Consider the following 25,377-nt stretch of genomic DNA (forward strand, 5'->3'; position numbering starts at 1 on the left):
TTTTGAAGGAAGGAAGGAGAGGTTAGAGGTGAGTGAGATTATTGTGAAGACAAATTCACAACGTCTATTCAAGTTTAATTTTAACTGACTTGAAAAAGCAAATATTTGGGCTACAGGAAACACAACTCAGTACAAAGGAAAACATGGGCTAACTTTTAACAATTACATCATTTGATTAATTCTTAACAATAAAACCTAAACACAGATCATCCCCTCCAATCTGCAGAGCAAGCTAACTATACAATGAAAAATATGAGAGCCCTATCAGGCTCTGGTATGTTTAAACAGTTACAATGTAAAGCATGTTCTTTCTCACAAGTGAAAGGAAATGACTGCCAAATGCTTCTTTTACAATCTCTCCAGAATAGGGCAGATCCTTTTAATGTGAGATTTTCCTGACATTCCAATTGTAGCAGACCTTGAGCAAACAGAGACGCATTAAAAGCTGACCTGGTTCTATTATCTTTTATTGAAAGCCTAGCAAAGATCAGACATGAGTCCAGTGCTATTTACATTTTTTGGTGCATTAATCACTTTTATACTCAAGGGCTTTAAAAAATTCAATAGTTGTGTGTGTGTGTGTGTGTGCATGTGTGTGTGTGTGTGTGTTAATGACAATAACCACAGGATGTAACCATAGCTGTATTGGTCTTTTCTCAGGAAGGTCAGAAAAGCTTTAAAAACAGGAAGTCTGTGCTATAAGGTTGAAAAATGTTTGTTTTAAGAGTCTAAGGCTTTATGGTTGCAGTTTGCAGTCAAGTATTATGGAGGCCTAGAGTTTATTCTTCCCAGCCAAGGATTAATGTCCCTGGGGAAAAGGCCAAAAAGGTGCCTAAACAACTAGAAAACCACATTATCCTAAAATAAGACTTATGAAATCTGAACTATAAATCTTCCAAGCTATCCTTCAACATTAAAAGAGGAGCTAATTTAGTGAACATAGTAGAAGAACAGTTTATCTCCTGTGATAATTTATAAAGGCTAAAAGAAAAACCGTAGTAACGAGTGCTAAAACAGCCGTAGAGCAACAATTAGCAGCTGGATTAAAATTGATACTTGCCATTTTATACATGTTTTCTATTGATCACCCCATTCATTCTCATTACACTAAATTAAATAGAAATCAAATATAATGACAATACTCCTTGAATGCAAATTTTGCTAAGAAACCAATGTAGATTAATTTTTTAAAGTTTGTTTATTCTCAACAAAATGATTGATTTCTGCTTTTAAAAAAGGACATACTTTGGGCATCTGGGTGGCTCAGTGGGTTAAGCATGTGACTCTTGATTTCAGCTCAGGTCATGATCTTAGGGTTCTGGGATCAAGCCCAGAGATGGGCTCCACACTCAGGGATGAGTCTGCTTGAGACTCTCTCTCTTCTTCTTCCTCTGCCCCTCCCCTTCGCACACGCACACGCACTCTCTCTCTCTCTCAAAAAAAGGGGGGGAGGGTACATAATTTTTTTTTAACTCTACTAGGGTGTAAAAGAAATTCATAACATAGCCAACATGAAAGTTATTTTTAAAAATCTAGTTTCATGATTCTATTCTTTATTTAGCCTTTTCTTTATTTAGCCTTTTTAAACAAACAGAAAGAAATGTTTTGTCATTTGTGGACTCCAATTTACATGAAATTAAATGTTATATTACAAAATTTTAAAGCAAAGAATCCAAATATTATAATATGTATCTTATCAATTTAAAATCCATTGGGAGATACCTTAGTTAGATTACTCCCTTCTGCCCCTGGACGCTGCCGAGTAAGCATCGTTAAAGTCTCCCCTCCCACCACCGTCATGTCTAAGTAAGAGTCTCCCAAAGAGCCTGAGCAGCTGCGGAAGCTCTTCATCGGAGGTTTGAGCTTCAAAACAACCAATGAGAGTCTGAGGAGTCATTTTGAGCAATGGGGGACACTTACGGACTGTGTGGTAATGAGAGACCCCAACACCAAGCGCTCTAGAGGCTTTGGGTTCGTCACCTACGCTACTGCGGAGAAGGTGGATGCAAGCCACACAAGGTGGACAGAAGAGTCGTGGAACCAAAGAGGGCTGTCTCCCGAGAAGATTCTCAAAGACCTGGTGCCCACTTAACTGTGAAAAAGATTTTTGTTGGTGGCATTAAAGAAGACACTGAAGAACATCATCTAAGAGATTATTTTGAACAGTATGGGAAAATTGAAGTAATTGAGATCATGACTGACCGAGGCAGTGGCAAAAAGAGAGGTTTTACTTGTGTGAGCTTTGACGACCATGACTCTGTAGACAAGATTGTCATTCAAAAATCCCATACTGTGAATGGCCACAACTGTGAAGTAAGGAAAGCCCTATCAAAGCGGGAGATGGCTAGTGCTTCGTCCAGCCAAAGAGGCCGAAGTGGTTCTGGAAACTTTGGTGGTGGTTGTGGAGGTGGTTTTGGTGGGAATGACAACTTTGGTGGTGGAGGGAACTTCAGTGGTCAAGGTGGCTTCGGTGGCAGTCGAGGTGGTGGTGGATATGGTGGCAGTGGGGCTGGCTATAATGGATTTGGTAATGATGGAAGCAACTTTGGAGGTGGTGGAAGCTATAACAATTTTGGCAATTACAACAATCAATCTTCAAATTCTGGACCCATGAAAGGAGGAAATTTTGGAGGCAGAAGCTCTGGCCCCTATGGTGGTGGAGGCCAATACTTTGCCAAACCACGAAACCAAGGTGGCTATGGCAGTTCCAGCAGCAGCAGCTATGGCAGTGGCAGAAGGTTTTAATTACTGCCAGAAAACAAAGCTTAGCAGGAGAGGACAGTCAGAGAAGTAACAGGGAAGTTACAGGTTACAACAGATTTGTGAACTCAGCCAAGCACAGTGGTGGCAGGGCCTAGCTGCTACAAAGAAGACATGTTTTAGACAATACTCATGTGTATGGGCAAAAAACTTTGAGGACTATATTTGTGACTAATTGTATAATAGGTTACTTTAGATTTTGTTCTGGAAAGTGTAAAGCATTCCAACAAAGGGTTTTATTATTTTTTTTTAACAAAGGGTTTTAATGTAGATTTTTTTTTGTACCCATGCTGTTGATTGCTAAATGTAATAATCTGATCGTGACGCTGAATAAATGTGTCTTTTAAAAAAAATAAAAAATAAAAAAATAAAATCCATTGGATTCTAAAGGGCACTCCTTGGAAAATCATAATATCAAGATAATGTGTTTTAAAATATGAACACAAAAGGGTTATTACCACAAAGATCTGCCTTATACCCCAGTGTGTGTGAAGAAAGAAAACAAGGTGGTTTTCTATTTGATGTTCATAGTTACCTTAAAATTTTTGAATGTTTACCTCCACAGTATTCCTACAGGGTTTTGAACTACTTTCATTTAATATATGGGAGTAAAATGATATTCCCTAGGTGTCCATCTTATCTTTTAAAAGGCATCACTCTAACAACAACTAGCCCTAAAAAGGTCCTTCTGGTGTTCAGTCTACGTACACTACATAACGGTCAGGCTCCCTTCCTGGATATTGGAAGACAATAAAACAATGCCTACAAAATTTTAAGGAACACAAGTATTCTACCAAAAATTCTATACTTAGCCAAACTATTAATCAGGTATGAGTATAAAACAGAGACATTTCAGACATTCACAACCTTAAAACATTTACTTTCCATGCACGGTCTTTCAGGAAATCACTCCACAAACGGAGGGAATCAAACAAAAGTCCATGAAAAATTATCTCCAAGGAGATGCTCAAGAGTGATGAAAAGGAAGATCCCTTCTAATAGCAAAGTGACAAATGAAGACATTAAATCAAGACAAGGGCAGCCTGGATAGTTCAATGGTTTAGCGCCACCTTCAGTCCAGGGTGTGATCCTGGAGACCCGGGAACGAGTCCCACATCAGGCTCCCTGCATGAAGCCTGCTTCCCCCTCTGCCTGTGTCTCTGCCTCTGCCTCTCTCTCTCTCTCTCTCTCTCTCTGTCTCTATAAATAAATAAAGTCTTTAAAAAATAAATAAAGACAAAAAGTTCCAAGAAGGATACCACCAAAAATGCCTTATAGCATCCTTAACATTTTCCATTACACTGAAAGGTGTTTTATATAGTTCTGTTGGAAATGAAAGGCTGATTCAGAGATAGGAACATACAAAACTAAACGAAGAAATAAACATGAGAGAGAGAAAGAAATTATTAACTCCAGGAAAGAAACTGAAGAAGTTGTACAAGAAAGGGAATTAAATCATAGTACCACCATACGTGCTTCATCTTTAACAGTATATATACTGGCATAGGAATAGAAAGATTTAATATTGATTTAACACAAACTTTAATATAACTACACTGGGAAGATGGAGGAAAAAAGGAGGCGATATAAAAAAGCTAAATCCTCATCTCCCACTAGGCAAAGTCAGCAAATAATGTCTAAAATAGAAAACTGGGGATCTCTGGGTGGCTCAGCGGTTTAGCACCTGCCTTTGGCCCAGGGCGTGATCCTGGAGTCCCAGGATCGAGTCTCACATCAGGCTCCCTGCATGGAACCTGATTCTCCCTCTGCCTGTGTCTCTGCCCCTCTTTCTCTCTGTGTCTCTCATGAATAAAAAATAAAATCTTAAAATAAAAAAAGATAACAATATTGCTGAACTACTTCTTTTGAAAAATTCACACATACCATTAGCATTTTATGGTGTGCTTTGATCATCTGGTGAATTGAGAGGTGTAAATTTCAGAACTTCAAATTAAAAAAAAAAAAAGAAAAGAAAAAAACCTAACCAAAGGAACAGTCAATCATTTCAGGCACCAGAGCTGAAAGAAATCCTTTTCTTCAGAGAAAATTGAACTCTATTTTGCCACCTGCCGGCAAGACTCTTGAAATCTAGCCACTCCATAATAATAATCCCAATTTTAAAAAGGAAAAAGAGGGGAAAAAATCCAATCACAAGAATTTTTAAAAATAAATGATATAACAGCCCAATTCAAACACAATAACTTTAGTATTCATTAATGAGAAATGTTACCACTAACTAAAGTAACAGCTTTTTTAAAATGCTATAAAAGCAAAAGTACAGATAACATTATCCACCTTCAAAGAACTGAACAGGATTATTTAAACAATGTTCAGTATTTTACTCATTTGTTTATCCAAAGTTATATTCCATAATCAGCGAAATGCTTTTTAAAAAAGGGAGTAAGATGGACCAAATAAAGGAGAATCGAGGACATTCCAAATACCAGTTAGAGGCAGAATCACATGCTTATCGTTAGGCTAACAATGGTGGTTTTCAGTGTCTCCCCAAAGCCATGCCTTGTCTTTGATTGAGAATACACGCTGCTGAATTTTAATGCCATTGTTTTGTCAACAGAGTGCTTGCATCCACTTCACAGGTTCATTAATAATCCTCTAAGAAGACCTAAATTAAAGTTTGGCAAGCAATTTCTCATGAAACAAAATTTGCTTCTGGTCTGTTAGAACTAAATGTGCCAAGTGGCAAATTAAGATGTGGGAACACACTTTTAAAGGTTATGCTTTGAAAGTATTCAATGACTCAAACAGGGTATCATTAGGCAACAGCAAAACAAATACTAGGATGCCTATTTCATTTACAATCTGTTAGGTTTCAGATGGATAATTTCACGGTGACCACCAAGAACTATTGGGGTAAACTTCGAAAGAAGATAGACATACACTCCCCCAATCTCCATTAAAGAACTGGAAGGAAACCAGAATGGATCCCACTCCCAGCATTAAAAGCGACAGAAAGAGTCCAGTAATTCCCAAAGAACCTGCCATTGTGCCAACTATATTGTGTGTTTATCGTCCGTGGGAATGCTGACATGTGCAGCACTGCAAGTGGTGACTGAAGAGTCAATTAAGTGGTGGGAAAAGGCTTGCAGCAAAAATTTAAACTAAAAATAATCTATTTACAGGAGAGCAGTATAAGAAACGCTGGCTAAACTATAATCCAAGTCTGTATTCCCAGCTTCAATAGTAAACACAGTTGTTAAGAGTGGTTAACACACCACACCGTAAGTGCATGTAATTTCAAGTTAGAAACATCTGTTTGACCAATGGCATCCTTGTTATAGCCTCCATTTCTTTGCTTACAGAGTGTGAGAGTAAGAAAAAGAGCAGGTGTGACAAAGAAAGAACAGTCAATTGACCTGAGGGAACATTGGACCTTTCAAAGAATTCCTAAAAGTATAAATTCTAAAGCTAGATTCATATAAAGTTCTAAAGCTATATTTCTAGAAATTTATAAATTTTCTTAAGAAATAAGGTCAGAGGAGAGTATAATCTCTCCCCCACTTAGTCTCCACTAGCTGAGGCAGTATGCCTGGCTCCACTCTGAGGAGTGTCAAAATTCAGAAAAATCAAGCAAACCAAAAAGGCAAAGACAGGAATGTCTTACAGTTCATGAGAAAAAAAAACAATGGTGCAAACCAATGATCTCTGACCTCTAACAAAGCACTAGTCAGCTAGTTTCCCGCCGCCGCCGCCGCCCCCCCCCCCCCCCCCCCCCCCCCCCCGGTTCTGGAAATAAAACTGTTTCATTTCACCAATGGTGAAGTTTAGGCCTATGTATTTTTCCAGGTCATTTTAAGTGGTGAGTGAGGCAGTCTTCATCTGGTGCTCCAAGAGCAGGCAGTACTCATCCCTAGCTCCCCAGCCCCCTAGCTTCTCAGTCTTTGGGCAATTTACCTAATACACAAAAGCACCAGGTCTGGGGAAGCCTGGGTGGCTCAGTGGTTGAGCATCTGCCTTCGGCTCAGGGCGAGCCATGATCCTGGGGTCCCAGGATTGAGTCCCGCATCGGCTCCCTGCAAGGAGCCTGCTTCTCCCTCTGCCTGTGTCTCTGCCTCTCTCTCTCTCTCTCTCTCTCTCTGTGTGTGTCTCTCATGAATAAATAAATAAATAATCTTAAAAAAAATAAACAGCACCAGCTCTGAAGTCAGATGCCAGTTTGCCCTGTTCCAGATTTATTAACAGAGTAACCTTGGGAAGCCTCCATATGCTCCTCTGTAAAATGTGATTAATAATAGTATCTAATACATAAGGTTATCACAGGGATGAGATGAAATGACTTGAAGTAAATCCCTACAGGAGGGCTGAACCTACAACAAATGCCAAGGATTATTAGCACTGTGAGCGTGGTGGACTCCATCTTGGACTCACTGTAAGAAACTGGTTAAAACGGTCACCCTGGGCCTAAGCCACCCGATCAGTCAGGTTAACAATTCACTATCTGTTTACGCAGTACATCGCTGGGCGGGGTGTCAACACTCCGCTTTTTCATTCTTGTTACCACCGCCACTGCATTATTTACATGAACAGAGGAGGATGGTACCTGAAAAGATGCTTAGCTGGGTCAGGCAAGCAGAGCACCTATCACAAGAGGCAGGGGCTATCTCAGCAGCCAGACACTTCCCTAGCCTCCTCCTTCCCCTGCACTACTCATCTCGGAAAAAGAGTGCAGTGGAGACACACAGTGGCCACATATGCTTTGTGGCCAAGCATTCTCATCATAGGTTTTGATGAAGTAATCCATCACTAAAAGATTCCTTTTCTTCTCAATTTATATCCTTAAAGTATTATTAGAGATCCAAAGGGGCCCAAGGTGTATTAGAGACAAAAGGAATGGGGAAGTAGGGGAAGTAGGAAGTAGGGAAATAGATGTATTTCCAATAAGCATCCCACTATATATTTATCAAAGCAAAACTAATAAACTTATTTTTAAAACACCAATTTATAGGACATAAATATAGAAGGCAAATATGCTGTTTAATTCAAATGAGAGGAAAGACATGTCTATCAAGGAAAGGGTTTCTATAGAGAGTCACAAACTATATTAAATAAGTTTCCTCATTTCTATTTTCTCTAGACTAGTAAAAGTAGGCCTATCTATACTTAATGGATTAGGGATCCCTGGGTGGCGCAGTGGTTTAGCGCCTGCCTTTGGCCCAGGGCGCGATCCTGGAGACCTGGGATCGAATCCCACGTCAGGCTCCCGGTGCATGGAGCCTGCTTCTCCCTCTGCCTGTGTCTCTGTCTCTCTCTCTCTCTGTGACTATCATAAATAAATAAAAATTAAAAAAATTTTAAAGAAAAAAAAAAAAGAAAGAAAAAAATTTTTCAAAACACTTGAAATAGGGACAACAGGTGGCCCAGCGGTTGGGTGTCTGCCCTTGGCTCAGGGCATGATCTCGCAGACCTGGAATCAGGCTCCCTGTGAGGAGCCTGCTTCTCCCTCTATGTCTCTGCCTCTCTGTCTCTCTCATAAATAAATAAATCTTTAAAAAAAAAAAAAAACTATTTAAAATAACCTATTTAAATGCTTAGTATTTTTTTTTCTTTTTGCAGGAAACACATTTAATTGACCAGACAGTAATAGCCTTTTTTTTTTTTTTTAAATCAGATCATTGTATTTCCAGGAAGCAATCTCCACCCCTACATATCTTCATATAAAGAGTTACTCTTTTTTCTATTTATAGTACTAGGTACATAATGAGTTTTTAACAAGTAAATACCCATGGATTGAAAAGTTTGGTTGAAGATAATCCAGTCTTGCTGAGGTATGGAAAAGTAGGGGCGGGGTGGAACAGGAAGAAAGGAACTGGGGATTGGTGACTGTGCATGGAAAAGCACTTAACTTTCTGGTTAATAGCTTGCCCAGAGAAAAAATACATTTGAAAATTTCCAAAAGATCTTTTTCCAAGGGCAAAGTATTATTAATCTAATTCTTTAAAAGCAAAGAAAAGTAAAATAGTAATTAATTTTGGTTTTATAAATCTTCCTCATTTCAAAGTCTATCCTACATACGTGCTAGATAAATGAGTTCCAAGTTTATTCAGGTTTCTACACATTTAAGTGTTTTCATTTATTCATCCCTTTCAGATGCATTGATTTTGAAGTGCCTCCACCCCCAGAGAGTTCAGGGCACTCTTAATGCCACCTCTCTACCCTCCCACATAATTCTACTGCTATAATTCTCACAGATTTAAAACTACTTTCTTAAAGTTTCTTAAAACACATTCTGGTAGGAAAGAGGTTCCTGGCCTGAGCCTAATGGATTTGGTGACTTGGTCCCATACTTGCTTTTTCTCTACTGGAAGAACTGCTAGCCTCTATTAAAATTTTAATTATATTCTGGCAAATATGTTGTCCTTTCTGACTGCTTAAACATATGAAATCAATCTCTCAGCACTACTTAATATCAAAATTCAAAACTAACTCATTTTATTGATGTAAAACCGTCACTGTCTTAACAGACACACATGGAGCTGGATAGTCATCTGCTACAATGCTCATAAATAGCTGTTTCTCACGTTGAGTAATTTATTTTTATAAGTACATTTTTTGTAAATGTAATTTTTTAAAAGTAAATTCTAGGCCCAATATGAGGCTTAAACTCACAACTCCAAGATTAAGAGCTGCATGCTCTATGGACTGAGCCAACCAGGCACCCCTGTAAATATAAATTTTTCTTAAGATTTTACTTTTAAGTAATTTCTGCACCCAACATGGGGTTCAAACTCACAATTCTGAGATCAAGAGTCACAAGCTCTGCTAACTGAGCCAGACAGGCTTCCCTTATAAATATAATTTTTAAAATCTGCCTTGTTTCTATTGCATTTATTTTTTACAGTTACCTTCTACTTATGACAAGTTAACACAGGCTTTTTAATTTTTAGTAGTGAAATAAAGTTTTATTTTAAAACAAATGTATTGGGATGCCTGGGTGGCTCAGTTGAGCAGCTGGCTCTTGGTTTCGACTCAGGTCATGATCTCAGTCGTGAGACTGAGCCCCATGTTGGGCTCTACATGGATTCTGCTTGAGACTGTCTCTCCCTCTCCCTCTGCCCCTCCCGTGCATGCTAATTCTCTCACTCTCTCTGAAATAAATAAATCTTTAAAATAAATGAATGAATGAATAAAACAAATGTGTTTAAGTACAAAGAGTTAGGACTTTTAAAATATTTTATTCTAAAATGTTTAATGCCATGTCAGTGGTATGTACAGAACAAGCAGAAATGATGAGGTTGTAGAGAGTGATTGATGGATGTTGAGGCAACCATGCTGTAGTGGAAAGCTCTAAAGTACAGACACCCTGAGAAACACACCACCTATCCTACTCTCCCAGCACTTGGACTGGCACCCAGTACTCTGCAAACAGTTGTTGAATAAAATGATAGTGGAGCCAGAATTTCAACTTGTACGTGTCTCTCTGGCTCTCTGGTTCACTTCCTTTCTTTTTTTTTTTTTTTTTTTTTTTATGATAGTCACACAGAGAGAGAGAGAGGCAGAGACACAGGCAGAGGGAGAAGCAGGCTCCATGCACCGGGAGCCCAACGTGGGACTCGATCCCGGGTCTCCAGGATCGCGCCCTGGGCCAAAGGCAGGCGCTAAACCGCTGCGCCACCCAGGGATCCCCTTTCTATCCTTTCTAATACCAGTCAGTCCCAATCTTGGCTGCCAAAAGCAGTGGAATGTTTTTAAAATTTATAAAGTTCCTCAGGTGATTCTAAATGTGCCACCATGGGTGCACACCACTGCACCATACCGTGCCACCTTCCTAGTTAAATAAGCAATCAGAGTGCAAAGTGATCAGATTTATGCTGGGGCAAGTACAGCCCCTAGAGCCAAGCAACTTAACCTAGTTAAAAACCCAAGGAATAATTAATTGATACTTGAAAGAATGAGAAGCAACTAGCCAAACGGTATAGTTTAGGGAGAGGGAACAGCAGGTACAAAGGCCCAGAGACAAGAAACTATATGATAAATTCAGAAATTCACATTGTTCCCAACTCTCCAACTTAAGGTGACCAACTGTCCCAGTTTCCCAGAACTGAGAGGTTTCCCATCAACATACAGAACCTTCACAGGACAAATTGGTCATCCTACCTCTCTACTGTGACTGAGAAAAAGAACTGCTAATATATCCACTCTTCTTGAGAGTGACTGAAAGGAAACAATTCCACAATTGGATTCAGTATGGAAATCAAAAAATCCTCTCCAAAAGAGTATCTTATATCTCCTACCTTCAAGGACATAGTACTGCCAAAAAATGCAAATGGCCAGTGTTTGCATACATTTGCCCATTATTTGGTGCACAGTTTTTATTACAATTGAGCTATTTAAAATAAAACATAAAACCTCCTACAATTGTAGGGAGTACTCTAATAGATAAGATTAGCAAATGGGAGACTTGCTATAAAATTTACTCTTAAAAAATAATAAAATAAAATAAAATTTACTCCTTTTTTACCTCCTTATGAAAAACAACCAACAAGCAAGTCTTCATGAACACAAACTATACACAGGCATAGCCAGAGCACATGTACTGAACCACCTGGCTTGTCCCTCCGCATCCCCTTGGCCCACAGCAGAATGAAATAAAAGCCTGGGGAAAGGGACAGCTTGAGCCAATTGTTGTTTTGATTAAGAAGCCAGACAGCCGAGCATAGCCCCAGGACAAGTAGAGTCCTCCCCTCATTCTTCAAGCCTTCTAGGTAATGACTAGAATGCCATCAGGCAGAAGTTAAAACGTAACCTCTAGCCCAATCAACCAATCTGTGGGTCCAGAAGAGAGCTAGTACTGGAAAGTCTTGATTGATCTTGATCAAGTAGTAGTCGCTAGTCCAGGAATTTGGCTAGCCTCAGATGTGAAGATACTGAAGTATCTGATTTGGATGGATTTAGTCAACTTCACTTCCAAAGAGTCATCCCGTCCTTCCTCGGAAACTCCAGTAACATCCAGATCATGATAAGATGTTAGCATGAGCTTGCCTTGCTATGGAATTAAATGACAAGAAGGCAGCAGAGAATGAGCTGAGAACCTTTGCCCTCAGGAAATCTTCAAAAACTATCCTCCTTATTTCAGCCAAGAGCTCCACACCATGGCAGAAGAGGACATTTCTGTTAAAGAAGGGCTTGCCAAAAGGCAACTGGTAAAAAATCTCCATTAAAAAAATACTAAGTATGGGGGCAGCCCGGGTGGCTCAGCGGTTTAGTGCCTGCCTTTGGCCCAGGGTGTGATCCTGGAGACCCGGGATCAAGTCCCACATCAGGCTCCCTGCATGGAGCCTGCTTTCCCTGCCTGTGTCTCTGCACCGCCGCCCCCCCCCCCCCCCCGTGTATCTCTCATGAATAAATAAATAAAAAATATTTTTAAAAAGTAAATAAACCTTTGGGGAAAAATACTAAGTATGATTTAAAAACTACATGTTAAGCCAATATTCAACCTCATTATGAATGTGAAATATTAGGAGAATCTTAAGGCGAAAATTACACACTATTGCTACTTTTATTTAACAATATTTTCAGAAGTTCCGGTTAATAAAGACAAGATAAATAAGAAATTTTTATAAAGAAAAATAATTATTTGTAAACAATATGATTGCTTAACTGGGAACAATTTAAGGGAGTAAACTGGGAAAGTATTAGAACTAATAAGAGTTTGGGGCACCTGGATGGTTCCTCTAGTTATGCAGCCAACTCTGATTTCAGTTCAGGTCATGATCTCAAGGTCATGTTGGGCTCTGATTTTAGCACAAAATCTGCCTGTCCCTCTCCCTTCCCATATGCACTCACATGCTCTAGTGTGCACTCTCTCTCTCTAAAATAATCTTAAAAAAATAGTAAGATTTTAGTAATGTTATTATGAAGTATCAATTGCTTTTCCAAGTACTAACAGTCTATTAGAAATAGGAGAGGATTCACAATATTAAGAATATTACAATGATACTAAGAATGAATTTTAAGAGAGGGGTGCCTGGGTGGCTCAGTCAGTTAAGCAGCTGCCTTAGGTTCAGGTCGTGATTCCAGGGTCTTGGGATCAAGCCCTGCATCAGGAACCCTGTAGGGAGCCTGGTTCTCATTCTCTCTCTCCCTCTGCCCTTCTCTCCTGCTCATGCTTGCGCTCTCTCCCTATTTCTCTCAAATAAATAATTTTTTTAAAGTAAGAGAAAACATAAAGATATAAATAGGACCGTATTGTTGTGTTTGTCTTGTAAAAATAATAAATTATATATATTATATACATCAAACTTTATTGAGGGTTTGACCAAATCGAAAAATACAATGCTCCTACAAGAAAAGTAAGCCTTGGGCAGCCCCAGTGGCTCAGCGGTTTAGCGCCGCCTTCAGCCCTGGGTGTGATCCTGGAGACCCGGGATCGAGTCCCACATCAGGTTCCCTGTATGGAGCCTGCTTCTCCCTCTGCCTGTGTCTGTGTGTGTGTTTCTCATGAATAAATAAATAAAATCTTAAAGAAAGAAAAGTAAGCCTTACTCCTTAAATTAATTAAAACTATTTCCATCAAGATTTCAGTATGTTATTTCATTTGTTTGTTTTTGGGGGTTGCAGGGTTTGGCATAGGCAAATGACAAAATGATTCTAAGTTCTCAGCACAGGTTATCCTCAGCAAGAGAAGCCCTTGCTCTGCATCCCCTTTGATGGTGGCTCTCTGCCTGCTCAACTCTCCTGTCACCCTGTCAGTTTTCAATAAGAACTCTAGGCCAGGACACCTCGGTGGCTCAGTGGTTGAACGTCTGCCTTTGGCCCAGGGCGTGATCCTGAAGTCCCAGAATCGAGTCCCACGTCGGGCTCCCTCCATGGAGCCTGCTTCTCCCTCTGCCTGTGTCTCTGCTTCTCTCTATATCTCTCATGAATAAATAAAATCTTTTTTTAAGATTTTATTTATTTATTCATAGAGATGCAGGGAGAGAGAGAGAGAGAGAGAGGCAGAGACACAAGCAGGCTCCATGCAGAGAGCCTGACGTGGGACTTGATCCAGGGTCTCCAGATCATGCCCTGGGCTGCAGGCGGCACTAAACCGCTGCGCCACCAGGGCTGCCCAATAAATAAAATCTTAAAAAAAAAAAAAACTCTAGGCCACTGGTCTGTTCCTTTTGTCCCAAACTATCACTCCTGGCATGGAAGGAAGAATTCCATTTTCATTCTACTCCTCTTTTCTTAACCCTCAATTTCCTTTGTTCCTACGTCACATCTACCGAAAACCTTCAAACCTAAATTGGGGTTAAGAGGCATCCCAGGGCAGTAATAGAGGACTCAGGCTGAGGAGTCAGCCCACCTGGATTCAAATTCTGACCTACTACCTAACTCACTGTGGAAGCGGAGACAAGTTACTTAATTTGTCCAGCCCTCCATTTCCACACCTGTAAGTAATAATAGTACCTAAGTTAGAGTTGTAACGAGGGTCAAATAAGTTAATACATATAAAATCTTGACACTTAATAAGCACTAAAAATATCAGCTCCTATCTACGGGCCGCTGGGCATTGGCAAAACCATCTGAACAAGGACTGGAAATGCTAGGGATTTATGTCTTCCAGTCTCATTGGTCATCAGCATTGCCCTGCTGAAGGTCTCTGTTCCACAATGCCCCTCTTCTGCCCACCACTGTTAAATCTGAGTATTCCTCAGGGAACCTTTAAATGGACTTCTCATCACACACCATACACTAACTCTAAGTAATTTCCCCTTCCAATGTTTTTAACTCCTGCTTACATAAATGATAATTATCAAATCTGTAGACACAATCTCCCTCTAAAGCAGGTACATATACCCAACTACCTATGTTGGGTCCCTCCCTGAATGTCTAACATGCACTTCCAATTCAACATGTTCCACACACCTTTTCCTCTTTGTATATTTTCAGTGTCAGTTAACGGCATCATCATCCACTCATGCAAAACAATCTAACTCCTCCCACCTCCTCATAGCCAATTGGTTACTAAGAATTACCAAGTCTTCATTTTAAACATCTCCCATCTCCTCTTCAGGACCACTACTACTATCTCAGTTCAGAATTTCATGATCTCCCTAGCTGGTTGTGTTACTTTCCTGGGACTTCCCTAACAAAGTACCACAAACGGAGAAGTTTACAATAGAAATTTATTGTCTCAGAGTTCAAGCTAGAAGTCTGAGATCAAGGTATCCACAGTGTTGATTCCACGGGCTATGAAGAAAAGATATGTCCCAGTCCTCTCCTCCCTGGCTTGTTGATGTACATCATCTCCCTATGCCTCTTCACATTGTTTTCCTTCTATGTATGTCTGTGTGTCTAAATTTCCCCCTTTTAATATAGCCACTGTCACATCGGATTAGGGCCTACCCTAATGACTTCATCTTCACAAAATCCAATGCAATGACTATTTCCAAATAAGGTCTATGAGAATGAGTTTAAAACAAACAAACAAACCCTTGGGGCACCTGGGTGGCTCAATCAGTTAAGCCTGGGATCAGGTCATGACCCCAGTGTCCTGGGATAGAGCACTGCATCAGGCTCCCTGCTGAGCAAGGAGTCTGCTTCTCCTTCTCCCTCTGCTGTTCCCCTGCTAGTGAGCGTGCTCTCCCCTACCCCCCATCAAATAAATAAATAAAATCTTATTTTTTTAAAAACCCTCACTTAAAATGAAGAGGGAGCTCTCAGGCACATACCACTCACCGCAGCCTACATAACCAGCAGGAGGAAGGAAGCTCTCTCCCTGTCCTAGCAACAATGCACTAACCACCACTTGTAGCCAATGAAAAATCATCATAATCCAACTCTTATTCTTCTCCAATGAACTTTTGTTCAAAACAACAGTCCCCTATTTCCTCCTAAAACCTAAAAAAAGCTAACCCATTCTTTGTCTCTTCAAACTTGTCTATGGTTTTGCCATAATTTGCTTGTCCCAAGTTGCAATTCCTCTACTACTCCTGAACAAATTCAGGTTGCTGAATATGTCAGTTGCTGGCTATTTCAAAGGGTGACAGATCACATTCTGACATACAGGGTTAGGACTTCAACATGTGAATTTGGGGAAGACACAATTCAACCCAAAACACGGTTTTTTCCACCTCTACATTTGCTCACCTGGGCCTGCATTCATCTTTCCCTTGACTAAGAAAGCAATATTTTTAAAATTCAACTCGGATAATGTCCTTTGCCTGCCTAAAATCCGTATTAGCAGTTTTTCATCCAAGCTGAATGATGATGACAATACAAATATTTACTGAGTGCTTCATACTATTTTAAGTACTTTACATACATGATACTGATTCCTACAGGATGGGTACTCCATTTTGTAAATGAACAAACCAAGCAACAAAGCTATCATATAACATCTGTTCATCAAAACCGCAGTTATTAAGTTTCAAATCCAGGATTCAAACTCAGGCTCTATACCTCAAAAATAAAAAGCAATCTGACAAGAAATTTCAATTTACTAGTCAATACAGGATTCTCCTTTTAAACCTTTACCTATCACAAATAATGCACTGTACAATCCAATTAGAACTTGCATTAGAGGAAAGGGGTACTAAGCAGGAATGATGCTTTGCCAGAACACAGCTATCATTCCTGCATGCCTCACAAACATCAAAGCAGCCAATCATTACCAAAATAAGGGGCTGGGGAAGTAGGGGTGAGAAGGCAGAGAAGAATAAAATTGCACAATGACAACAGAGAGGGGGAAAAAAATCTAACAACTCAGCCAGGATATATCTTTCAGTGTCTGAAAGAGCTTTTACGAAGAAAAACATGAGTACAGATCTTCCTTGACTCACGATGGGGTTGTGTCCCAAAAAACCCATTATACATTGAAAATATCATTTATTTATAAGTCAAAACTATTTATAAGTCAAATAAATATCATTTATTTATAAGTCAAAATTCATTTATTATCATGGCTCACCTACCATAAACGTGCTCAGAACACTTACGTTACAAACCCTATTGGGCAAAATCATCTAATACAATGCTTATTTTATAATCAAGTGTTGAAAATCTCATACGGTTTACTGAAAACTGTACTGAAAGTGAAAAACAATGAGTGTATGGGTACAGAATGGCTGTCAGGGGATCAGTGTTTATACCCCTGTGGTCATGTTGCTGACCAGGAGCTGTGGCCGCCCAGCAGCATCAGGAGAGTGTACCATACCACTAGTCCAGGGATAGTTCAACTCATTGTATAACACTTTCACAACATCATAAAGTGGAAAAATCATTAAGTTGAGCCATTGTATTAAAAAAAAAAAAGTTGAGCCATTGTAAGCTGAGAACTGTCTATAATTAGACTGAATAAGATTAGGTATAAAATATACAAATATAGGGTTTTTTTCCTCTAATTACAACATAGGAGCAACCCCAGAAGTTATTTGAGGGAGCTTTAAAATATATATATATATATATTTATATATATATATATATAATTTTTTTTGTTTCCAATTTTATATATATATATATATAAAATTGGAAACAAAAAAAATATTTTTAAGTGCTAAACATTTTTTTCCTTTCATTTGTTTTAGAATACTCTCTGACAAGTTTTTTTTTTTTTTAAGATTTTTTATTTATTTACTAGAGAGAGAGAGAGAGAGAGAGAGAGAGAGAGAAGCAGGCTCCATGCTGGGAGCCTGACATGGGACTTGATCCCAGGTCTCCAGGATCACACCCTGGGCTGAAGGCAGCGCTAAACCACTGAGCCACCGGGTCTGCCCTGACAAGGTCTTTAAAGGGTTCACTGTTAATTAAACCATCTTCATGGCCTAATGATTTTGAGTCCTATTAATTCAGATTGTGTTGTATACATTGATTTTTAGCATAGTAAGAATCAACAGAAGTAACAGTTCTTCAGATTAACCAACTACTCACAATGTTTTGTTTTGTTTTTTAAGATTTTTTTTATTTATTTATGAGAGAGAGGAAGAGACACAGGCAGAGGGAGAAGCAGGCCCCACGCAGGAAGCCTAATGTGGGACTCGATCCCATGTCTCCAGGATCACACCCTGGACTGAAGGTGGCACTAAACCGCTGAGCCACCGGGGCTGCCCAACTACTCACAATATTAAGTAGAAAAAACATACGCTGTAAAATATATGGTGTCCCAGCACTATTTAGTGCCCAAAAAAGCTAACAAATGGGCTGTATTTTTTTAGTTTAAGCAGAAGGAAAAGTAATCCCTACTGCAATAGGGATTAAGAACATATTGGCTCTTTCAATATTTCAGATAAGAAACTAACGCTAGGGTGCCTGGATGGCTCAGTCGGTTAAGTGTTCGACTCTTGATTGACTCAGGTCATGATCTCAGGGTCCTGGGATCAAGCCCTGCATTTGGCTCCCCATTCAGCAGGAAGTCTGCTTCTCTCTCTGCTTCTGATTCTCCCCCTGGCTCATGCTCATGCTCGCTCTCTTTCGCTCTCTTGTTTTCTGTCTCTCAAAAGAGAATGAGAGATAAATAAAATCTTTTTTTTTACATCTTAAATAAAATCTTAAAAAAAAAAAAGGTAATGCTAAGAAAAGATCAAAATTAGAGACAACCTACTTTCCAGCTCTGAATTATCATCATTAGGGTGCACAAATCATCAGGTAGGGACAGAATACACCGAAATAGAAGTCACAAGCTAAAACAGCCTTGAAGGCAGTTCTTTCCCTTAAATGAGGCCTTTATATTAAACAAATCTACACAGCTCCTGTGAATTCTAGCCTTTTGACAATGTGTAAACCAAAGATTTTGTTTCATAATGCTTGGCAATTTTCCACATTTAAGATGTGATGAAGAAAACCATTTTTTTTAACAATTTTATTTTTAAGTAATCTCTATACCCAATGTGGGGCTTGAACTCACAAACCTGAGATCAAGAGTCGCATGCTCCACTGAGCCAGCCAAGAGCCCAAGAAAACCAGTATTATCTTTTTTTTTTTTTTAAGATTCTATTTATTTGAGATAGAGAACAAGCAGAAGCGGCAGGAAGAGAAAGAAAATGTGAGGGGAGGGGCAAAGAGAGAAGGAGAGAGAGGAGGAGTCTTCAGCAGAGTCTGCACTGAGTATAGAGCCTGATGGGGGGTTTGATCCCTGAGATCATGACCTGAGCCAAAATCAAGAGTCAGACACTTAACTGACTGAGCCACCCAGGCACCCCAGAAAACCAACTTTAATCTTCTATATGACCAGACCCAACTTTAGACTTAACATTAAAAATGGTATTTATATCTTCCATCATATTAAGAAACACATTTATTTTATTTATTATGGTACCAAAAGCAACTCTAGATATGTGAATGAACTAAAGTTGTCAATAAATAACCACTTCCCTGTACCTCCTTCTTTGGGTTATTAGCTCAGGGGTTGGCAAACTATGGGCCAAGGGTAAAAATACAGCCCACTACTTTTGCATGGCCTGTAAGTTTAAGAAGGCTTCTATAGTATTTGTAAATGGTTTTAGGGGAAAACAAATAAAAAAGGAGAAGAATATTTCATAACACATGAGAATAATATGAAATTCAAATTTCAGTGTCCATAAATAAGTTTTATTGGAAACAGTCACACCCATTCATTTATATACGGTCTTTGGCCACACTTATGCTACAAAGGCAAGGTTGAGGAGTCGTAACAGAGACTAGTGCTCACAAAGCCCAAAATATTTATTATCGGACCCTCTTAAGAAATAGCTTGCCTAACCCTATTCCAGATATTGTCAAAGACTTGCATAACATGTCATTAGGGAGCAATGGACAGCAACAGAACCACAGGAGTATGATCACTGAAAGGAAAGATGCTCTGATGGGTAAATCTAGACATGAAAAGTAAATTCCTGCTAACACTGACAGACAACACCACCATTTCATGAGCTATCCCATATGTGAAGTTGCTAATAACCGTAACATGTGACTCTCTTAAGTAATATCCAAGACATTTAGACAGACAATTTAAGACATTTTATAATCAGGCTTGAGAACATTTTTCACTAGAGCAAAAAAAGCTACTGCCATCAAGGAGAACAAAAACAAAAACAAAATCAACAAACTGGACAAACAGGTAAAATGGGGAAATGGGTAAACTGGGGAAAACAAAACAATAGATTTGGGTAAACTGGGATAAATTAGGGGAAAATAGTAACTAAAATTTGCTCCAAAGGAAAGAAATGGAATTGTGTTCACAGGGAAGTTTTCAAAAGTGTGAGAAACTGAGTGGCATGTATTGCTACAAAATATAAATCGAAAGAATTAAACTTAAATGGAATGTAAATCTTAAGGAAACTTTCTCTTACATATTTCAAAACACCAAGAGACTTTGGCAACGTCCATTTAAAAAAAAAAAAAAAAAAAAAACTGGGATCCCTGTGTGGCTCGGTGGTTTAGTGCCTGCCTTCAGCCCAGGGCGTGATCCTGGAGTCCCTGGATCGAGTCCCACATCGGGCTCCCTGCGTGGAGCCTGCTTCTCCCTCTGCCTGTGTCTCACCTCTGTGTGTGTGTGTGTGTGTGTGTGTGTGTGTGTCTCATGAATAAATAAATAAAATATTTTTAAAAACCTGAGTAGTACTATCTATACCAAAGTAATGTTCTGTCATTTGCTAGAACTAAAACAAGAGAATTAAGAATTCATTAATTAATCAAAATTGAGTACTAAGCTGAGGTGTCTAAAATCCTTTGTAAAATCAGAGATTTGGCTGCATTCTGCTTATTATAGTGCTTTAAAATTTTACTTTGTAGCGGCACCTGAGTGGCTCAGTTGTTAAGCATCTGCCTTATTTTTTTTTTAATTTTTATTTATTTATGATAGTCACACAGAGAGAGAGAGAGAGAGAGAGGGAGGCAGAGACACAGGCAGAGGGAGAAGCAGGCTCCATGCACCGGGAGCCCGACGTGGGATTCGATCCTGGGTCTCCAGGATCACGCCCTGGGCCAAAGGCAGGCGCTAAACCGCTGCGCCACCCAGGCATCTGCCTTAGGCTCAGGTCGTGATCCCAGGGTCCTGGGACAGAGTCCCACATCAGGCTCACTGCAGGGAGTCTGCTTCTCCCACTACCTATGCCTCTGCCTCTCTGTGTCTCTCATGAATAAATAATTTTTTTAATTTATTTTTTTTTTTATTTACTTACTTACTTATGATAGTCACAGAGAGAGAGAGGCAGAGACATAGGCAGAGGGAGAAGCAGGCTCCATGCACCGGGAGCCCGATGTGGGATTCGATCCCGGGTCTCCAGGATCGCGCCCTGGGCCAAACGCAGGTGCTAAACCGCTGCGCCACCCAGGGATCCCTCTCATGATTAAATAAATAAAATCTTTTTCTTTTTTTTTTTTTTTAATTTTTTTATTTATTTATGATAGGCACACAGTGAGAGAGAGAGAGGCAGAGACACAGGCAGAGGGAGAAGCAGGCTCCATGCACCAGGAGCCCGATGTGGGACTCGATCCCGGGTCTCCAGGATCGCGCCCTGGGCCAAAGGCAGGCGCTAAACCGCTGCGCCACCCAGGGATCCCAATCTTTTTCTTTTTAAATTTACTTTCGAGGGGCACCTGGCTAGCTCAGTTGGTAGAGCCCATAACTCATCTCGGGGTCATGAGTTCAAAACCCCATGTTGGGACTATAGCATACTTAAAAATGTTTGGGTTTTTTTTTACTTTCTATTTCTAGATATAGTGTAAATGAATGCTTAACCTCAAAACTTCTTTCTACCCTCTCCCAAAGAAACCTCTCTGTAATTAACTTATTTTTTTCTTAAAACAAAAACTGTTTTTATCTACATACCATATCAGTTAATATAAATTTTTAAACACAATTTCAAGTGAAAGCTCAGATGCATGTCATATTTATACACGAGTAGGTATTTTATATTACTCTCTGTGATTAGGATAGAAAAAAAGATACGTATACAGGTGTTACTGGAGCTGAAGCTAAAATCCAATACCAATAATCAAAGCTTATACACAATATTCATGGCTAGTTCCCAAGTGTGCTTCAGTTTTAATACTACCAAAAAATGTGGGGAACACTAACTTTATCATTAAAAGTAATTGCTGATCTGTTTCTTTCCAAAGAAGAAACAGGTCAAAATAACTTTTTTCCAACCTGGGGTGGAAAGTTATGGGGAGACACATAACTAGACAAAACAAGAAGAAGATGCTTTGGCTGGTTCTACAAACCAGTGTGAACACAGAGTGGAAACAGAATCCCCATGTTTCCTAAATCTGCACTATTTGCACTTATCATAAGGCCTTTCATACAAAACTTTCAAGGTGTTTTCAAACACATTCACTTCCACCATGAAATTACTCTAGATCAGAAAAAGGAAATGAAAATCTTTTTTTCAAAAATACACTTTTTAAACAATAAAATACTACACAACTAGTTTTAAAAAAAAAAAAAGTACACTTTGTTTAAGATCATTACAATAGGTCCAAATTTTTTAAAAAGCTCAAAATTCCAAATGTCCAACTGTCACACTTAACCACTGGGCATACCAATTTCCACACTGTAATAACACCAGAAAATTCAGTCACAAAAATTGCTTCCTAATTTCTAATTAATAGTTTAAAATCTCAGGATAAAAAATAAATAAAATATAAAATAAATAATAAAATAAAATAATAAAATAAAATAAAATAAAAATAAATAAAATAAAATAATAAAATATAAAAAAATAAAATAAAATAAAATAAAATAAAATAAAATAAAATAAAATAAAATAAAATAAAATAAAAAAGATATCTCAGGACACCTGGGTAGCTCAGTCTGTTTGTTAGGTGTCTCTCTTCGGCTCAGGTCATGATCTTAGGGTCCTGGGACTGAACCCTGTACCAGGCTCTCTGCTCAGTGAAGAGTCTGCTTCTCCTTCTCCCTCTGACCCTCTCTCCTGCTCATGCTCTCGTTCATTCTCTCTCTCAAATGAATAAATATTCTTTAAAAAAATTTTTGCTTTTATACTTTTTTTCCTTAAAAAGAAAAAGAAATAGTTTAAAATCTCAAACCTAAAATTCTAGGAGAGGGCTCAGTTGGTAAAGTAACTGCCTTTGGCTCAGGCCATGATCTCAGGGTCCTGGGATCCAGCCCAGCATCAGGCTCTCTGCTCAGTGAGTAGTCTGCTAATCTTACTCTCCTTACTCTCTCTGTGCTCTCTCACTCAAATAAATAAATAAAATTATTTTTAAAAATTAAAAATAAAATTCTAGGAGATTCATTAGTTTGGCCTTTGTGATAATCCCCACTTTTTACAGGAAGAAAAAAATTTTAAAGGACCCAAAACTCCTTGGACTACAAAATACAAAACAGTTCTTTCTAAGCCACATTTGATGCCTTATGTGTAAATGAGTCAAAAACATACAGATTAGATTTCTGTGAAAATATACAGAAGTTTAAAAATTAGAGGGAAATGGGCAGCCCGGGTGGCTCAGCAGTTTAGCTCCACCTTCAGCCCAGGGCGTGATCCTGGAGACCCGGGATCGAGTCCCACCTTGGGCTCCCTGCATGGAGCCTGCTTCTCCCTCTGCCTGTGTCTCTGCCCCTCTCTCTCTCTCTCTCTCTCTCTCTGTGTGTGTGTGTGTGTGTGTCTCTCGTGAATAAATAAAATCCTTAAAAAATAAAATTAGAAAAAATGATTGGCATAATATGTTTTGGGTTTTGCTAAATGTAAACATTTAAGTTTTTGAAAAGTTCAACACTGATACAGCTATTCACCAACCAAGCATCTGGTTTCAACTTTTCCACTGTGAAGGGCTGTATAAAAATGTATTGTGAATCAAGGCTCTTCCTGATTGTCTGAATTCTCTAATAGAGGGTACATTTACTTCCTACCCCAAAATATTTAAAAACACAAGATACACCATTCCTATTGCTTAAATGTTCCACAAATGCCTAAAAAACAAACTCAAATCAATTTAGTTGGATCAATAAGACAATTCCAGGTTTCTAAGCCAATATGTTTCAAACCAAGCATGACTATTCCCTAAGGCCAATATTTATGATATATTATCTAAGCAACCTTTCAAAGCCAAATCACAGTACTTCTTTCCAAATCTCACATTCTACCAAACTGACAGGGTAGTGGGGAAGAGTTCAGAATAGTTCCAGAGTTCTCCAAAGCAAAACTTAAATACCAGACACAAGAACATGCTAGGTTACACTGCCCTCTAGAGTCTCCTTTTGATATTCTCTTTAGTCTGAAATAATTAAATTCTAGTCATAAGACCCTTCTAATTAAGCAAACCTTCAGTGTTCCAATATTGTAGACGGACCTGTTTAAAAATGGGCTGGCAGTAATCAATACTAGGACCTATAATATTTCAATCACCTACCATTATTAAAGGTCAGTAGTACTTTCCCAACAGACAGGAAACTATCCAAAACGGAATTTTTTAATTTGCTTTTTGTTGTCTCTGTTTTGTTTTGTTTTGTTTTTGTTTTAGTTTTAAATGACTCAAGTTGCAGAGATCTCTGAAATAAAGATAATTTGTAGCACATATTGATTGACCAAGGTAGCCAGGACTTCTCTCTAGCAAAACCCCAAGTTCATACATGTGACCAAACATACAAATATTGGACCCATATAAAACCAGTGCTCCTCAGGGTTACTTCTCAACTTGCATCTGTCCTCTGAGCTCCTAGCAGTTCCTGCCTTTTCTCCTGCCAGGCAACCAGAGTCCTAAAGGGATCTTAAAGAGCTAATGAGAAGCCACAGCAACTAAGACCTGTGTTAGCTGCAAAGCACAAACACCAATACCCATTTTTCCTAAGCATTCAGTAAGCAATCTGCTAAGGACTCGAAGTAAATTAAAACCATCTCTCTAATCTAATAACTCCATAGGCACCTATAACACACCATAATTTGAGATTATTATTCTTTAAGATTTATTAAGACATCTTTTACCATTCACCACGGATGGTATAGCTTGCCTCAGCTATTATAGTGACTGTTTTTTGTTTGTTTGTTTTAATCTAGATTCACACGAGACTAAATAAAGTCTCAACCCTGCTCAAATCTTGGTTATAGGGGAAAAAAAATCCGTATCTCTTTTTTTTTTTTTTTTTTTTTTTTTTTTATTTATGATAGTCACAGAGAGAGAGAGGCACAGAGACACAGAGGGAGAAGCAGGCTCCATGCACCGGGAGCCCGATGTGGGACTCGATCCTGGGTCTCCAGGATCGCGCCCTGGGCCAAAGGCAGGCGCCAAACCGCTGCGCCACCCAGGGATCCCCGTATCTCTTTAACAGCAAAAAACCAGGTCTCAAAAAAGAAACCAAAACTAAGATACAATGTTCCACAACAAAGTATCTATTATTACTTTTGAAAGCAATCTAATAAAAGAGATCTTGGGGCTCCAATCTAGTAAATTAAAACAGGACCGTCTTTTGAAATATAAAAGTGAAAATAGTATTTCTATAGACCCTAAGACAGGGGCTGTCAAACTTGGGTCCCTGCGTCAAGTGCATGCAGCTTATTTTTATAAATAAAGTTTTAATGGGACACAACCTCATCCATTTGTTTACATAGTACTAATGGCTGGCTGCTTGCTTACTAGGAGGACAGAGTTGAATGGTTGCTACAGAGACCAAAATGGCTTGCAAAGGCTAAAATATTTACTCTCTGGCCCTTTGCAGAAAAAGTCTGCCAATTCCTGCTCTAG

The 25,377-nt window shown here is 39.0% G+C and overlaps 1 protein-coding gene and 1 pseudogene across 6 annotated transcripts in view; one reads left to right on the forward strand and one right to left on the reverse strand.

Annotated features, from left to right (window-relative positions):
- Nucleotides 1-25,377, reverse strand: part of RERE (arginine-glutamic acid dipeptide repeats) — a 408,927-nt gene that overhangs the window by 301,169 nt on the left and 82,381 nt on the right. The window lies entirely within an intron of this gene.
- On the forward strand, nt 1,799-2,954 carry LOC125755151 (heterogeneous nuclear ribonucleoprotein A1-like; annotated as a pseudogene).

This window comes from Canis lupus, chromosome 5 (genome assembly GCF_003254725.2).
Source record: "Canis lupus dingo isolate Sandy chromosome 5, ASM325472v2, whole genome shotgun sequence".
Classification (NCBI taxonomy): Eukaryota; Metazoa; Chordata; class Mammalia; order Carnivora; family Canidae; genus Canis; species Canis lupus.